Raw genomic sequence first — 19,123 nt, forward strand, 5'->3', positions numbered from 1 at the left:
TACTCATAGAAGAAGCAAATAAAGAAATGGGCAGATTTGGTTTTATTGGGCATGAAACATGTTTTCATGAAATATTTGGTAACTTCATATTGTAATGCTTGTGATAAATATTTGAAAAAAGACTACCATGAAAATTAGTAGGTTATGCACCAAAATTTGTAGTAAAAGATGAGAAGTTATATGATTTCCATGAAGAATTTTGTTAGACCTTTCAATTTAAATCAAGTTTTATTGAGGAACTTCAAAGGACAATAAGAGGTATAGGATAGGAAGACAATATGAACTGGTCATGTGATAAGCACCAGAACAGCATCCGGCCTCCTGATGGTGTCAGGAGAAACTAAGAAAGCCTCATGCATGCCGGTCAGACAATCTATGCTGGACTGAAGGGAGAACATGGACAAGATTGGCAGAGGATGCACAGGTGATAGATGGTTGTGATCATTGGAAGGAGCATCCAAATTGATTAGATCACAGATCCACTTGAGTCCAGTTTACTTTAATACTTGGTGATTTAAATGCAAAGGCAAGCCTAGAATAAGAAAAAAAAAACATGTTTGAAAAATATGGCTCAGGAGTTAGAATTGAAATAAACCAAAAGCTTATAGAACACACAGAACACTCATATGTGTATATCATGAGTACTTTTTTCAAGAAGAGAGTTAGGAGGCACAGAACATGTGAATACAATATGGAAGTCCTTTCCAAATTCTTCCTCCCTCCCTTCCCCTCTCTCTTTCTCTCTCTCCATATATGTGTGTCCATGTATGAGTATACAAATATATAGACTATCACATTGTTAGAGAAAAGCTCAAAATCAATACCAAATTATAAAAAATAATTTAAAATGAAAAGATATGGTATACAATTAAAACAACTCTAACCTATTTAAACAAGATGATCCTATGATAAGAAAACATGTTTTGGGGAGCAGAAGCAGGGCCTCCTCACTGCTCCGGCTTCCACCTTCCCCAATCCATGTAAAAAGGGGACTCTAAACAAACTTTGGAACTTCAGAATCCACAAAATGACACAGAGAAGCTAACCTCCTGCTGAGGACAGCCTGGAAGGCCGGCAGGAATCAGCCAGCACAGAGCTCTGGGAGCCGAGACCAGACCCACCCTGAGGCTTTAGCCCCAGGGCGGACCTGACCAGTCGCAGCAGAGGGACTCCAGAACAACAGCAGCTGTGGCCATTTCCAGATTTATCAGCACACACAGATGCAAAGGACAAAGTGAGAGGTCAGTGCAGTCTGGACTTTGGGACCAGTAAGTGGTAGTGCCTGGCTTTTGTCCCCACAGCGAGAAACTGCTGAATTGGTGGCACAGCCAGCCAGTGCCACATGGCAGCTTCAGCTCCTGGCCTGCAGTGTGTAGGGGGACCAAGCACCAGTCTGAGGGGTAATTGCTCTTGCTTTCACCTGCTTGGATCTGGATTGCAGTCTAGGGTGGAGGTCCTGGGGTATGTGTCCAGCTTGCCAGAGCATGGGGAGACCTCAGAGAGGGTACCCATCTAATACCTCTGGCAGCTGAGAAAACCCCAGCGTTTGGTATGAAAGCTCCACTGTCTGGTGACAGAGTCCTACTGTGGCAAAAAAAAAACCAGGGGTCAAGTGACTGAGGGGCAACATGACAAGACAAAGGAAACAAAGCAGACAGAAGATTCCAACATTAGACTCCAATTTTGGGGACAAAAAGGAGCAAAGCATGGAAAAGGAGGAAGACAGTGAAGTCAGAACTCCTGCACCAAAAGCTTCAAAGGAAAATACAAGCTGGTTACAGGCCGTAGAGGACCTTAAGAAGCAGATAAAAGAAGTGGAGGAAAAAATTGGGAAGAGAAATGAGAACAATGCAAGAAAATTATGAAATGAGAGTCAACAGCCTGACTGAGGAAAATAACACTTTAAAAAACAGACTGACTCAAATGGCAAAAGAGGCTCAAAAAGTCAATGAGGAGAAGAATACCTTAAAAAGTCCAATTTACCAGATGGAAAAATAATTTCAAAAGTTCAATGAGGAGAATCATGGCTTCAGAATTAGATTGGAGCAAATGGAAGCGAATGACTTTATGAGAAATCAAGATGCTGTTAAACAGATCCAAACAAATGAAAGAATAGAAGGCAATGTGAAATATCTCATGGGAAAAAACACTGACCTGGAAAATAGATCCAGAAGAGATAATTTAAAAATTATTGGACTACCTGAAAGCCATGATCAAAGTAAGAACCTGGAAATCATCCTCCAGGAAGTTCTCAAAGAAAATTGCCCTGATGTTTTAGAATCAGAGGGAAAAATAGAAGTTGAAAGAATCCACCAATGACCCCATGAAAAAGATCCCAAAAAGAAAACTCTTAAGAATATTATAGCCAGAATTCCCAGGTTAAGGAGAGAATATTACAAGCAGCCAGGAAGAAACAATTTGAATATTGTGGAAACACAATCAGGATAACCCAGGATCTGGCAGCTTCTACACTGAGGGATCAAAGGGCTTGGAATATGATATTCCAGAGGGCAAAGGAGCTGGGATTAAAACCAAGAGTCACCTACCCAGCAAAACTGAGTGTCATGTTTCAGGGGAAAATATGGTCATTCAGTAGAATAGAGGACTTTCAAGCATTCTTGCTGAAAAAAACCAGAGTTGAACAGAAAATTTGACATTCAGATACAAAAAGCAAGAGAAGCATGAGAAGGTAAACAGGGAAAAGAAATCATAAGGAACTTATCGAAGTTGAACTATTAACATTCCTACATGGAAAAACAATAATTTTAACTTATGAAACTTTTCTCAGTAGTTGAAGGGAATAGAAATATGTATATACGTGTGTGTATGTCTATATATGAGGGTATATGGGCATATAAATACATATGTGAATTGTGTATATATGTTTACAGGTATACATAGATAGAGGGCACAGGACCAATTTAACAGGAAGGGACGATACTTAAAAGGTGAAATTAAGAGGTGAGAGAGGAATATAATGAGAGGAGATGGGGAGAGACAGAAGGGGGAAAACTATCTCATATAGAAGAGGCAAGGTAAAATGGTTACAATGGAGGGGAAGAATAGGAAGGCAAAAGGGAATGGGTCAACCTTATTTACATTGAATTTGGCTTGAGGAGGGAATGAAATACACACTAAATAGGGTATCTCACCCTACAGGAGAGTAGGGGGGAAGGGGATGATAGGGGAGATGATGGAAGGGAGGGCAGGCTGGGGGGAGAGGGAAGTTGGAAGCACCCACTTTTGAAAAGGTATGGAATCAAAGAAGAGAATAGAACAATTGGGAGGTGGGATAGGAGGGAGGGAAATATAGTCAGTCTTTTACAATATATCTACTATGTTATTGTTTTGCATTAGCCACACATGTACATCCTATACTGAACTGTTTATCTTCCCAGTAAGGGTGGGTGACAAGGGAGGAAGGGAATTAATCTGGAATTCAAAGTTTTAAAATCAAATATTCAAATATATATGTGTATATGTGTGTGTATACTATTATCAATACTATTTTACATGTAATTGGGAAATAAGATATACAGGCACTGGGGCATAGAGATCCACTGGAAAAGTCGAAAAGGGTATGGGAGAAAATATGGGAGAGAGCAGATTGGAGGAGAGGATATTCTGTAAGACTGCTATTTGGAGGGGGGGGGTGTAGGGAAAAAACGGGGAGAAAATTTGTGACTCAAAATCTGGTGGAAATGAATGATGTAAATCAGAAGTTAATAAAGCATTTAAAAAAAAAAAGAAAGAAAACATGTTTTCAATACCTTTTGCACTTTGACCCCCCTAGGGCAAAGCTCTTATTGTCCCATCCTGGTTATGATTCTAGAATTCCCCATAGGTTCCTTAAAATTTTCAAAATGTTCTTATTTTTGAATGACACTGTATTGGTTGCACTGTTTAGGGTTGTTTTTAAACCTCTTAAAGAAGTTCCATAATTGCTCAAAAGAGTTTGGCCTAACTATCCACACAGAAAAAAATACCACATGGCTGAAGAATGCCTACTAATCTATCATGTAATTCAGTGAATAGCCCTTGAAACTGGTTCATTGGTGCCTTGGCTAAACAAACTGGACCCAGAATTGAGTAGGAGAAGGAAACTAAATTGGATTTTATTTGGGAAATGGTGTATCCTTTCAATTACCTCAGATCTCTCCCTGAAACTAAGATCTCCCCTTTTTAATATCTATGATCTTCAGCTCATGCTGAGTGAAGCATGGAATATCAAAATCTCCAAATGGTTAAAGGTATAGATCACTCAAAAGCCAATGGAGAGATGAATGGTGGAAATGAGCAGGCTATAACATATTACCAATCAGAACTGCATAGTAGGAAAAGTTTTAAAGATGTTATCAAGAAAATGAATGACTAGAAAAGGAGTTAGACCATTTATGTCATGAGAGTAAAGAACAACTGTATAGCCCATGAGTTCTACTACCACACATGTAATATCAAGAGATTTAGAGGAAGACCCTCTCAGTAACTGAATAGACCCTCTCTGTATAGGAGCTCCACAATGATAAAGAATGCTCACACTGATCAGTTACAGAGCCATTAAAGCACATCTCAGGAAATTTTTTTAAATGTGCAGGTACTTTCACAGGTACATAATCTCTGATGAATTCTATAGAATAGGAAAAGGGACAAAATGCTGGAAAGTACACCTTCACATATCCAGATAACACTGAACATTAATGAAGATCAAAAACAAAGACCTAAAAAAAGAAATGAAAAGTAGATACATTCCTTAAGGATCTCCAGCCTCTCCATTCTGTATTCTTTCCCTTCTCAGTAGCATTTCTTTTCCTCCCTTCAGTTACCCAAAACTTTTCAGTTTTCCTATATTAACGTAGAAAAATCTGGGCTAAATGATAGTGCAGTTAGATAGATTGTGACTGACTTTGTGACAGGACCCTAAGAATGTCATTTCACTTCTCTAGGGCTTAATTCCTTCATCTATGAGGAGAAGGAGATGAAGAAGATGAAGACAAAAAAGAAAACAAAGACAAGGAAGATGAAGGAGGAGGAGAAAGAGGAGAAGGAGGAAGAGGAGGAGGAAGAGAAAGAGGAAAAGGAGGAGGAGGAAGAGAAAGAGGAAAAGGAGGAGGAGGAAAAGAAGGAGAAGTTGGAAGTTGAACTAAATCACTTGGGTCCTGTAAGTACTGATATTCTACAAGTCTACAATCACTTAGAAAATCCAGTAGAGATAACTAAAAGGTAGAACAGGTTCATGAAGAACAAATCACATTTTCTTTTTAAATACATTTGCTAGACTGGAAGATAAGGAAAATACTGAAGATGTCTTAAAAGATCTGGCTGACATCAAAATCACCAATCATAAGATCATAGATCTATAACTGGAAGGAGTCTCAAAGGCCATCTAGCTCAACTACCTCATTTTATAGATGAGAATATTGAGGCCCAGGGATGACAAAATCACATCATCAAAAGTGAAATTTGAAGCAAAGTCTTCTGACTCCAGAGACAGAGGTTCTTTTTATGGTACCATGCTGTCTTCAGATGTGCAAAATCTCATGTTGCAAACCAGAGGTATCAAACCCTCTGCTTATCAAACAGTCCTGAGTATTTCCTGAACAAGACTAAAATGTAGATTTGGGAAATATTTAACAAAATAGGTATAAACACAAAAGTACATAGGAAACATTAATATGCAGTTTTCTAAGTCAAAATTCAGTCCACAAGAATTTTCATGGACAGTTTAGGGACCCCTTTACTATCTGAGTAACCAAAATGGAAAAATATAGACTGAATAACAGTACGGTACTAGCTTTACATAACCATACTAGTTATGAAACACTGGGCAAGGTGTTGTGACTTCTTGGGGCTTGGAATGCAGGTAACAATATGTGCAATATGTAAGGTTGTTTAGAAGACAGAGCTTTGCAAACTAAAAGTACTACATAACTGAGAGATAGATACATGAGAATATCTAGCATTTATATCATGCTTTAAGGTTTGCAGAGTGCTTTACAAATATCTCATTTTGTCTTCACAGCAACCCTAGGAGATAAATGTTGTATTTTACAGATAAGGAAACTGTTAAATCTCCAAATGGTTAAAGGTATAGATCACCCAAAGGCCAACGGAGAGATGAATGGTGGAAATGAGCAGGCTGTAACATATTACCAATGAGAACTGCATAGCAGGAAAAGTTTTAAAGATATTATCAAGAAAATGAATGACTAGAAAAGGAGTTAGACCTTAACTTAAGTTAAGTGACTTACCTAGGATCAAATCGTGTTAAATGCCTTAGGCACGATGTTAACCCAGACTTCCTAACTCCAGGTCCAGTGGTCTATTCACTCTACAACTTAACTGACTCCAGATAAGTGACTATTTGAACGATATGTCCAATGAACATTGACAAATGGATTGATATCAATCTGGAGGAGGTTTCTAATGACTTATTACCCTGAAGCTATACAAAAGATTATTTTAATTCAAAATGAGGAAAAAAGAACAGAAAAGTAAATGAATTGTGTCAGAAAATAATAAGTTCACCAGTGGTGGAAGTGTTCAGGAAGATGTTAAGGGCATACCTATCTATTAGGTATGTTCCACACTGAATGAGAAGTTAAATGTGCTCTAAAGAACCTTTCAGGGGCAGCCAGGTGGCGCAGTAAATAGAGCACGTGAACTGGAGTCAGGAGGACCTGAGTTCAAATGTGACCTCAGTCACTTAACACAAAAACTAGATGTGTGATCTTGGGCAAGTCATTTAACCCCAATTGCTGACCTTCCCCCCTCTAAAAATCAAAAATAAAAATCTAAAAAATTAAAAAAGAACCTTTCAGCTTAAATGCTCCGTGATCCTTATATGTATAGTTGAAGATAGTTGGGCCAAAAGTATCAGTGGTAAAATCAATAGAACAAGAATTCAGAATCTTGCACCACTAGTCCCCTGACTATCATTGACTCAGTGGAATCATTTTATCTCTCTGTGCCTGTTTCTATTTCTTAAATGAGGATCATTATCATCTCTCCCAGAGAGGTGAGGAATTGATAGCAAAAAAATGTATAGAAATTTGAATCAGTCCTTTTAAAAAAATCTCCATTCACATTAAACCTATTTATAATGCTATAATAGCAAAAGGATGAAGCCAGTGTTTTCTAGTATAATTAGTAAATCTCACTGTTGGATCCTCAACTCCTATGGGAGTGGGGCTAATAAGGTATAAATAACAATATGAGTTATTAATGGCAATTACAGACCACAAAGAAGAAAACACCTTTGGAGATGGTGATGAGGGGGAGAATGTAGTCCAAGCTGTGGCCTGAAAAAGATAACCAGAATGTTGCATCCTGGGTCAAACTACAGTTCACTAAGATAAATATATCCAAAGGATTCCATGAAATTGAAGGCAAATCAGCCATCCCAATATGGGGTACAGCAATTCTAAGTAGATTAAGTAATACTTTGGAAGAAGCAGCCTTGAGTGTCAGTGAATGACAATTTAGTTGTCTGCAAATGACAGCTTCTATCATTCAAAGACTCCAGCAAAGATAGTGTCTTTTTATGTATATCATTTTCCCTTCTCAATAAGCGAGGCCTGCATAGCTTTGGACTTGAACACTCATTTCATACACCTACATTTCCACATTCTGCTAGGTACATACTTAGCCTGGCACAAACATTGGGTGAACCTTTCACAATTTGGCATCCCCTAATGAATCAGTAAAAAAAATGTTTCCAGTAAAAGCCAACTTGTACTTAAAATGCACTCTCCACTTTCTTCTGGCTCTCTGAAGAGCAATTTATGGAATGAGCCAAAATAAGCATCATCAGTTACCTTAAGAGTAGGTCAGCCATATATAGAAAATCATGGAATATTTAACAGCAGGCTCCATTTTTATTAGGGCCAATTAGCTCAAATACAAAATAGTATTTTATCTTGTGGCATAGTGGAAAGGACACTGGGTCTGGAGTCAGAGAACCTGGGTTTTAATCCTGACTCTGCCATTTGCTACTTGTGTCCTTGGATAAGTTATTTAACCTGAGTCTCAGTATCCTGATCTGTAAAATGGGGAGTTTGGCCTAGTTAAACCCTTAGATCCTGTCTAGCTCTATTTAATATTATAATACCATAGGATTATGACATCAGCACCAGCTCTGCCCCATGGCTGACAATTCATAATTTCAAGATCTTCTATGGCATTTTAGGTATGGTGAACTTAGCATGATCAATGAACAATGTTGCTAATCTGGCCATACTTATTTTTTCTAATGTACAACTATTTCATAGCATCTCTGGTAGTCAAGACAAGGAAATGAGCATTTATTAAATGCTTCTGAAACTGTGTTAAGAGTTGGGGATACAATAAAAGCAAAAAAAAAAAAGATGGTCTTTGTCCTTAAGGAATTTAACAGTCTAGTGGGGAAAGACAAGACATAAAAAAGAGCTAAAAAGCAGAGAATTGGGAAGGTGTCAGGGAATGAAGGTAATCATACAGAGGCATGGTGTTTAAGTCCAGAAAATAAGAAGCACAGCCAGGAAGGGAACAAAAGTTACCTAACCTGGGCCTCTCCCCAAAATGGAGACAATGAACTGAGAGAAACTCACCAAAGGGAGAAGAGGGCTGACATGATACAATGATGTTCCAGGATGAGAAGGCTGCAAAGATGGATGGATCTTCCAAGGTGAGACTACACATGAGACATGGAGTTGAAATCTGGAAAATCAGAAGCATAGCCAGAAGGAGAATGAAGGTTGGCTTGGGCCCTTCTTCAAGAGGAATTCATGAATGGGAGAAGGAGGCCAGCATATCAAAGGAATGTTTCAGGTTGAGAAGTCCCCAGGGATAGATGTTTGTGGCTGACTGAGATTGTAGGTGAAGCATCATGTTGAAGTCCAGAAAGTTTAGCTTAGAGGGGAATCCAATACTTGGGGACTGTGAGATAGAGGGATAGAATAAAAATCTGAAGTGTTTGACAGTACTCACGGACTATGTACATTTCTACTTATCTTTTCTTTACCAGAAGTGAAAATGTGTTCCTATACACTAGAGGGATCATACAAAGTTACAAAAAACAAAAAGATCTGCTATGGATATTTCTGATAGACCCCTGATATGACAACACAAACAGACTGAAGTTCTGTTTAGAATGCACTGCCCTTATTTTCCTTCATCCTTTCTAGTAACATTGATCTTAATAAGATGATCTTTTGGACCTGTTTTAAGGATAAAGGAATTTAACTGACATTACCTAAAAAGAATTATTTGTCATTAGCATCCCTAGACCCTGTAAGCTCTTAAGATGACATGTTTTCTATTTATACCAAAACCTCAAGTCTTTGTATATATGTTATATTTCTCTGCATTTAAAATATATATATATATAGTCTTTTTTTCATTTCTATATATCTCATGAAAATATATCTATATATATTTATAAAGGTTTGGGTACATATTCACTTTCTCAATCTATATGGTTTGATACTCATATCCATAAATTTTATGCATTGTGGCTCAACTGGTGCTGTAAGGTTTTATCTTCAGTCTCTGACTCAGTAATTTTCAAAATTTTCAGAGTTACGACACCTTGTCTTTGGTTTGATTGATTAACACCACTCATAGACCCCTTTCCAAATTCACCTTAAATAAAAGCAAATCACATTTTCATTTTTATGTTTTGGAGAATTGAGAGACACCCCCTTGAAATAATTGGAAATGCTCTGAAGATACCTCAAAATCAAGACTGAAAATCATTCTTCTGCCTGTAACACTTTTGTCATATCTGAACTATCTCAGGGCACAAATGTCCCAGGAACACTTCAAAGGATTTTATTATCCTCTTTTGGCTCCAGATCCTCACTCAGAAAACCTGAGAAAATGTATGCCTACTATCTCCTACTATACTGAAACCACCTCCTTCATTTGCAAGCATACAGGTTACAATAAAACAGAAGAAAATTGTAAATAAAGCAGAAAATCTTTCATGAGCAGCCATTAGTCTAAAAGATGCATATAAGGGTGGCCAGGTGGCTCAGCAAGTAAAAGCACTGGCTCCAGTGTCGGGATGACCTGGATCAAATCCAGGCTCAGATTCTCAGCACCACACCCAGAAATAACTGGCCGTGTAACCTTGAGCAAGTTACTTAACCCCAATTGCTTAAAAAAAAGATGCATATAAATTCTCAGTCACATTTCCCAAAACAAGGATTTCTTTAAAAGAGAATGCCCCTTCCCATCCCCTCCCCACACACACCTGCTACTAAAAATCTTGGCTTAGCTTGCTGCTTCCTGGCAGTTGGGATGGGGTAGGAAGGGGGAGGGGTGTCCAAGGGTGCCATTTTTTAATTCTTTCTCCAACTCCTAGTTCTTTTTCATTAATGTAAACTCATTTTAATAGGAATTGTTTCATTCTTTGTTCTATATTCCTCAGATGTCAGCATCTAGGGAAATGTCTGACACACAGTAGACACTTAATAAATACTTTTTGATTGATTTGATTTATTAATGACACTTTCAGTACCACAATACAACTAGCAAGACCATTACTTTCTTAGGCAAAGCAACTAACAATGCTCACTTATCTTTTTATGTCAACTTCCCCACCTAAGAGAAGGTCTAAATATCCCAGAATTCTTTTCTTCTCCCTGGTTGCTACCATTCTCACTCAGCAGCTTCTTCTTTTCTCCTTTGATCAGTCTTTCCCAATCACCAGTCCACCCTGTCATTTTATCTACCTCTAGTCAACCATAGTTATTTTCCCCACTTACTAAAGCGAAGGACAGGGAAAGGAAAAATATCTCATTACTTGATTCAAAAATATTATTACTTGTCACTTTGCGATAGATTTGGAGTCATGAAAATGAGGGTTCTCCCACCTCAAACACTTATTGGATGCATTAGCTTCCCTTCAGTTCCTCATCTGTAAAATTAGGAGACTGGAACAGACGATGTCTAAACTCTATATTACACTTTACTCATCTATAAAATAAGGGGATGAATTAGATCAGTGTTTCTCAATTCAAACTCTATTGTGGACAGATAAAATATAAAAATTCTTCCCTCAGGACCACTCAGGCCCCAACAACCACAGCAAGCAACTCCCTAAGCCACAAGGGACAGGAATCAAGAGAGAAAAGTTTCTGAGAATGAAATGAAGAAGACAGAGAAAAGAAGAAGAATGAGGCAGAATTTTTTTAAGTTTATAGCTCTGAAGAAGAAATAAAACACTTTAGGAAAAGCTATAATGACTAGCAAAGAAATTACTATGGATTGGTAGTAGGAAAACACTGAACTGTATAATTTCTGAGATCCCCTTCAATTGTGACTTTTAAGACTGACCACCAAGGTCCCTTCCAGATCTAAAATTCCAATTCTCTGAATCTCCTATGATTCAACTTTATTAATCTAAAATTCTTCAAAAGTCCAGTCATTACTTTCCCGTTTTTCCCATTATTGCTGTGCACTAAAATCTTTATTAAATACATAGTCTCTTCTGTGTTCTTGGGAAATCCTAAAAAAAGATGATGCCCTATAAATAGACATTTGAATAAACATTGTATCCCTAGGCTTTATACTTGAGATCCCACTGGTGCTGCATTAAAATTAAATGTACGTCTTATATATTTAATATTTTTTCTCCCCCAGCTATAGCCTCCCTTTAAGCTTTTTTAATCCAGTCAATTGTAAGGTTTTTTTTTATTTTGTTCATTCTCCCTTCTTTATGATCTCCAGGAACTGTTAATAAATTTTTAAGGGATTGCATCAGATTAAATAAAAGAATGGGTGCATTCATTTATGTTTTAATGTGCACAAACCATGCTTTTCTTCTTGGCTAACTAGTGCATATTTCTTTTAAAGTGGAGGCTGTGAAATGAAACTTGACTGTTTCTATGTAAGGGAGTAAAGATTTGACATAACAGAGGTTAAAAGACAACCAAGGAAAACATGTAGGGCACTCACAGACACTTCTCCTTGTAAATAACACATGGCTCCCAGAGAAAGGCATCAACAATTTTTTTTTTATGAGCAATGAACCCTTGCCTTTATTGCAATTAACGCCATGCATCCTCTCTGATTGTCCTTTTAGTATTTCCCAGTTTTTAGGAGGAGATTTTTTGATTAGTTGATTACAATCAACTTTCTTCAATTTATTTTACATTTCTCAAACTCTGCTAGTCTAGAGACTAATCCTTTTGAGCTACTACCTTTCATACAAATCCTCAGGTGATTTCAAATCTGATGATATGATTACTAGACCCTAGATAGTCACCAACTTCCATCTTATTTATCATACTTGGTTCATTTCCTAGGACTAAAGGCCTGATTCATTAAAAATTATATGCCCCATTTAAGCAGGTTTTCTGCATACTTTACTCAGGAAAAAAATGTTGAATGCATTTTTTTCACATAAAAGTATGTCTTTTTTGTGATTTATCAACCTTTATGCCCAGTATATAACAGGATACCATTCTGTCTCACACCCTAGTGATGCATAACTCCTGAAAAGGGTAAAGTTAGGTGATTCAAGACATCTACTCAAACTCAAACCAAAAATGATGTGTACAAGGGAAAAATAATAAAATAATATATCATTTTAAAAATACCAAACTATGTACTTTATGGTGATTTTATGTAGATGGAAAAGGTTTTGTTTTATGGTTTTTAAATGGTTGATTCAAATTATTTGAAGATAGCCAGTTGTTTGACTGGATTCACCTATGTTTCTTCTTTTAGAAATTATCTGTGTATATAACCACAGTCTAAAATAATTCTCACCAAAAAGGAATTGAGATGATTTAACCAAGAAAAGACCGAAAGGGAATTTATTCAAGATAGCAAGGTTTACTTAGCAGAGAATGGCGACCTATCTCTTCACATAGAAATATCTATCCATATTTCTTGTTCCCATGGCATGTAGATATGGATAAATATAGAAGATATTGTTATAGGTATAGATATATATACCAACATTCTTATTTGTAATTAACCTTGGAATTGCTTTTCACACATATAACATTTCAGACATAATGTATGTGTGTGTATGAATGTGTGCATATATGTGATATATACATACATATACATAGATAGATTAGATAGATAGATAGATAGATAGATAGATAGATATCATTTACATCATGGAGAAGAGGGTTTCTTCTCCCACAAAGGGGTATTGTGTCCAAATTCAAGTAGACCATGTTAAATCCTGGGTGAAACCTGACCCCAAAGAGAGCAGATTATGCTTTTTTTCCCCCTTACTCTCCCATTCATTCACCCTCACACCAGTTTGGTCATGGAAAACATCTCAAATAAAGCTTAGATATGGCTTATTGCTGAAGTCTCCTCAATAAGGATTAATAGGGTCCCTTTTAGAAAAATTAGTCAATGTGCTAAGTGGTAAATATCACAGCTTGCCTCAGTTTCCTCATCTGTAAAATACAGATAATAACAGTTCCTACCTTCCAGAGTTTTGAAGATTGATAAGGAAATAATTGTATAGCACTTAGCACAGTGTCTGGCACATAGTAAGTGCTATACAAATATTAGCTAATTTTATCATTATCATTATTATTGTGAAAAAGGGAAGAATTCATCTTAAACTGCTTCAGTCTCTAACTGAAGGTCTTATAGATATGGGGTCCAATTTTAAAAGGAAAGTTCATAGAAAATTCAAATTGTTGCTTTTGCGGAACTCTTTTTTTTTTTCTTTTTGTAAAGGTAATGATTTTCTCCTAGATCATGGTTACAAAAGCCAACAAATTCCTACATAGCTTCCCACACAGGTCCTAACTTGAGAAGCACCATTTCACAATCTTTTTTTTTTTAAAGAGAGAAATTAAGGCTTTATGAACTGATGCCAAGTGAAGTGAGCAAAACCATGAAAGCACTGAACACAGTAATAGCAACATTTTGTGAAGACCAGCTTTTGAGCAATGCAATAATCTAAGACAATTCCAAAAGCCTCATGATGGAAAATGCTATCCATATCCATAGAAAGAACTGATGGAGTCCAAATGTAGATTGAAGCATACTATTTTCTCTTTCTTTTGTTGTTTTTTTGCTTTTTTTTCTTTTTCATGGTTTTTCCCTTTTGTTCTGATTCTTCTTTCACAACATGACTAATGAAGAAAAATGTTTAATATGATCATATATATATAGTCTATATCAGATTGCAGCTGTCATAGGGAGGGGAGAGGCTAAGGAGGCAAGAAGAAGTTAGGACTCAAAAACTTATAAAAACAAATGCTGATAACTAAAAAGAAAAAACTGGAAAGAAATTATGGTTTTAACAATATACCCCAAATTGATAAACAAATTCTTTCAGTCATCCATCTTTTCTGAAGCTTAAATTTTGAAGGGTGCAGAATATTGGGTATTTGAGAAATAAGTTCTTTGGGCCAGGTGTATTTAAATGATTTAAAGTACTGTTTTTAAAGTATCTAGTCAAACATTTGTCTTCTTAGCCATCACAAGAAAGCTTTAACTAACTGATGTCTAGACAGAGTAGGATGAAGTCTCATAAAGTCTCTGTCCCCTTAGATTTTATTCATGGATGGCTGAGATTGATTTCCATCTGCTATCAGAATCAAGTAATTTCCTTTTCTCCTAAAATTAATATTCACCACATACCCCAAACAGGGTCAAAAAAAAATCCAGGGGATGTGAGAGCATCAGAACTGATGTTACTAACAAACTGAAAAGAAGCAACTCTAACAATCATCTTCCTAGTCACCTCAGTTGACAATATCAGAGTCATTCAATTTTCCTTTTCTCTTATGCTCATATCCATTCAGTTGCTAATTCTTATCAATTCAGTCTGTTCATACTTGCACTCATTCTATTTCGTCTGTTCGTTCAACTACTATACAAATCCAGGCCATCATCACATATTGTATAGACTACTATAATAACCTCCTAATTGGTGTCATCATTACTAATCTATCTCCTTTCCAATTCATCCTCAACCTAGCTGCCACAATCATTTCTGAAAGGCACAGGTTTGACCACTTTGCAATTCAAAAATCGCCATCACTTCCTCAATGGTTCTACACTCAACACTTATGGTTCTCCTTAATATGGATCTAATCTACCATTCCAGCTTTATATCATATTTATATTTACATAATATTGTATTTATAGATTATATTATATTTATATCATACTACTTACCTTCACAAATATACATTCCAATCGAACTGGAATTCCCCAAACTCAACATTCTCTCTCCCAACTCCATCCAGTAACACAATCTGTCTCCTGTATGAAAGACACACCTTCATCTTTGCCTTTCAGAATCCTTGTTTTCCTTCAAAGTCAAATTTCAATGTCTTCTCCATAAAACCTTTACTGGTCTTCCAAGTGGTTGGTGCTCTCTATCTCCTCAATTTATCTTGCATTGAGCATTTTTTGGATTATTCTTCGTTCATAGTTTCCCTTGTTAGTAGAACGTCAGCTCCTTAAAGACAAGGACTATTTTGCTCTTGCCTTTTGTATCCCCAGCTCAGTGTCTTGCTCATAGTATTAGATGCATGTTAGTTAAATTAATTAATTAATATGTTAATTGAATTGGACAGAACTGAATACCTTACCTGATTATTTTCTAGCCAGACATGATCTCTTCCTCCTCTGAACTTCTATATAATTTTGATTAGACCATTAAAGCATAGAATTTTGGAACTGGAATGAAGTGTAGAAAGTCAAGCTGTCCGTTTTACAGACGAGACCATAAACCTTCTGTGGGCCACACAGTGACAGAACCAAGTTCTCCTGACTCCCCAGTCTAGTGCTCTTATCAGCCTTTTTTGTCCATTTTCTGACTGGCATCCTAGGTACGTGTCTGAATGCTTTGCCATTTCCCAGTAGATTGCAAGTCAAGTCCTGTGAGGACAAGAATTATGTACTGCTCATCTTCACATTCCCCACATCATCTGGGTCAATGCATTGAACATTGTAAGTATTCAGAAATATCTAGTAAATAAATTAGAAAAAATATTTTTAGAATGAGTTTTTTATATTAACATTTATTTCACTAGACATGTCTTCCTCAAGATCTTTACAAACCATGAAGAACATACCTTCGTAATAGTATTTGGAGAGATCATTCACAATGTATGTTCACAATACAATTTTTTTTCTGCTTCTTTGTGTAATCTGTACTACACAATGACTATTAAAATTTTCAAAACTTGATTCAGAGTAAAGCTCATTTGGCAAGTTTTCAAAATACTACTGCAGAGGAGTAACTTTTATCCAAAATCTTCCCAAGTTCAGGATTTTCATGTCATATCAATGGAATGGATAATACTATGGTCCCAGTTGCCACATCCTGTGTATAACACTTGTAAAATATCCTGTTGTCATAGAAAAGTTAGAACCAGGAAGATTAAGGCATCAACCTCAGGGGACTAAACAAGTCAAATCTCATCAACAGATCTTTCTTAAGCAGTTATAGCTAAACAGATGAATTTAAAGACAAATTTTATGTGTATTAACTTCAGAACATCTGTTGAATACAAAATTGGAAGAAAAGAGCATAGAAAAATTCTATTCAGTTCCTTGGCAAGCATAACCTAAAATACCTATCTCAAAATTTAGACCAAGTCTAACTTGCATCAAATAATACTTGCAACCATTAAATGTTATTTGATGAAGAGGTCCTAATTACTTTTTCTTTCTACTCCTGACTTTCCTGTTTCTGCAACTTTTAATCATAACTTGCCTCTTATTTTTTTTAATTTTAGATTTAAAAGGGAACTCAAAAATCATTTAGTCTAGCACCTCCTAAAGAATAAATTCGCTTCACAATATCCAATCCAACACCCCCCCCCAAAAAAAAACCATGCTAAATTTGTATTGTGTACAAAGCAGTGTGCTGGATACTGGTTGCTATTAAGGATGTTATTAGAGAACTGTTTGACTGGGAGAAAAAAAAGAGCAGAATTTATGAGAAAGACTAGGACTGAGAAAGAGCTAGAATCTTAGGGGGAGCTTTAGATTTTATCTTAGCTGGGGAATGGCTGATCAAACTGTAGTATAGAAATATAATGCAATATGACAATATAATAGAATATTATTACTCCATGAGCACTCACAAAAAATAATTCCAGAGAGTTTATTAAAAGGAGGGCAACATTGTAAAGAAAAACAATTTTGAAAGACATAAATTCTAATTTATGCAATGACTAACCACATCTCCTAAAAACCTATGAGGAAGTATATTACTCACCAGGAAATGGGTTTATCACAGAGAGGTGATAGATACAATGTACAGGAGATAGACATCTTTTAACATGGCCATTGTGTGGATTAATTTTGGTTAACTATACTAATTTGTTATGAGGTATTTTTTTTCTTTCTCTTGGTTAATGGAGAGGAGGGTCAGGGAAGGGGAAGGTGAGTAATAAGGATGAAAAAAGAGGGACATGGAAACTTTTTTTAATGGACAGGAGTACACAGAAGGAAGTTCAAGAAAAACAGCTTTGAAAGTAATATGTAGAAGTTATATACTTTTTTTAAAGTAGGCAGTATGAAATGGTAATGCACGGTTTCATAGAGAATTCCTATTTTGTGTTTTACTTTGTTTATGGAAATTATCTTTTTAGTGTTTGAGTTCAGAAAGCAAAAAAATTAATATAATTAAAAATTAAATTAAAAAGAAAGAAATATGAGACATATATAGTTAGAGATGATAACCAAAACCAAAGGAGAGGATGCGCTCATCAAAGGTAAAAATAGAGAGAAGTCTCAGGCGGCAGAGGTTCATAACCTTGGGTCCATGGATAGAGTCCAGGGAGTCTGTAAAGTTGGATGGGGAAAATATTTTGAAAACTATATTTCAACATAATTCTTTTTTTGTAATCCTATGTTTTTACCATATTCATTTAAAAATGTTATTCTGAAAAGTCAATAGGCTTTATCAGACTGTCTAATCATGACACAGAAAATGTTAAGAACCCTTGACCTACTTATTTCTAAAATATATAGAGAACTGAGTCAAATTTATAAGAATACAATTCATTACCCAATTGATAAATGATCAAAGTATATGAACAAGCAGTTTTCAGATGAAGAAATTAAAGTTATCTATAGTCATATTGAAAAAATGCTTGAAATCACTATTGATTAAAGAAATGCAAATTAAATCATCTGAGAAACCACATCACACCTATCAGATTGTCTAACATGACAAAACAGGAAAATGATAAATGTTGGAGAAGATATGGGGAAAGTGGAATATTAATGCACTGTTGGTGAAGTTGTGAACTGATCCATCCATTCTGGAGAGTGATTTGGAACTACTCAGAAAGAGCTATAAAACTGTGCATATCCTTGTACCACTTCTAAGTTCATATCCCAAAGAGATCATAAAAATGGGAAAAGGACCTACATATACAAAAATATTTATTTCAGCTCTTTTTGTGGTGGTCAAGAATTGAAAATTGAGGAGATGCCCCTCAATTGGGGAATGCCTGAACAAATTGTGGTATATGAATGCAATAGAATACTATTGTTCCATAAGAAATGATGAGCAGATGGACTTTAAAAAAAAACCTGAAGAGACTTACATGAACTGATGCTGCATGAAGTGAGCAGAACCAGGAAATCATTGTACACAGTAACAGCAACATTTTACAATGACTAGCTTTGACAGACTTAGGTAGGTCTTCTCAGCAATACAAGGAACTAAGACAACTCCAGAAGAGCAGTGATGGAAAATGCTATCCACATTCAGAAAAAGAAATATGGAGTCTGAATGCAGATTGAAGCATACTATTTGGTCTCTTTTTTTGTTTGTTTGTTTGTTTTTTCTTATGGTTCCTTTCATTTGTTCTAATTCTTCTTTACATGACTAATGTGAAAATATGTTTAATATGAATGTATATATAGAACCCATATCAGATTGCATACCGTCTTGGGGATGGGGGAAGGGAAGGAAGGGGAGAAAATTTAGAACTCAAAATCTTATGGAAGTGAATGTTGAAAACTAAAAATAAATTAATTAATTAAAAAAAAATGCCTGTCCTTGAGCTTTTTCTTCTTCACACTCATAAGGACCATAGCTGACGAATTTAGACAGATACCAACTTCAGAGATCATAAGTCATTCTTGCAAATGGTATGAAAATGGTACCGTCTAGGATTTCCTTTAT

At 36.0% G+C, this 19,123-nt stretch overlaps 1 long non-coding RNA gene across 1 annotated transcript in view; it reads right to left on the bottom strand.

The window, feature by feature from the left end:
* Positions 1–245: 245 nt before the first annotated feature.
* LOC138155282 (uncharacterized) overlaps positions 246–19,123 on the bottom strand; it is a 30,988-nt gene continuing 12,110 nt past the window's right edge. The window contains exons 2-3 of the long non-coding RNA XR_011166791.1: positions 8,586–8,694; positions 246–532 (exon numbers count right to left, since the gene is read on the bottom strand). This is a non-coding gene — a long non-coding RNA (uncharacterized lncRNA). The remainder of the gene's footprint in view (positions 533–8,585; positions 8,695–19,123) is intronic.

This window comes from Petaurus breviceps, unplaced genomic scaffold (genome assembly GCF_028583685.1).
Source record: "Petaurus breviceps papuanus isolate PSGF00001 unplaced genomic scaffold, PetGlider_PUasm1.0 91133, whole genome shotgun sequence".
Classification (NCBI taxonomy): domain Eukaryota; kingdom Metazoa; phylum Chordata; class Mammalia; order Diprotodontia; family Petauridae; genus Petaurus; species Petaurus breviceps.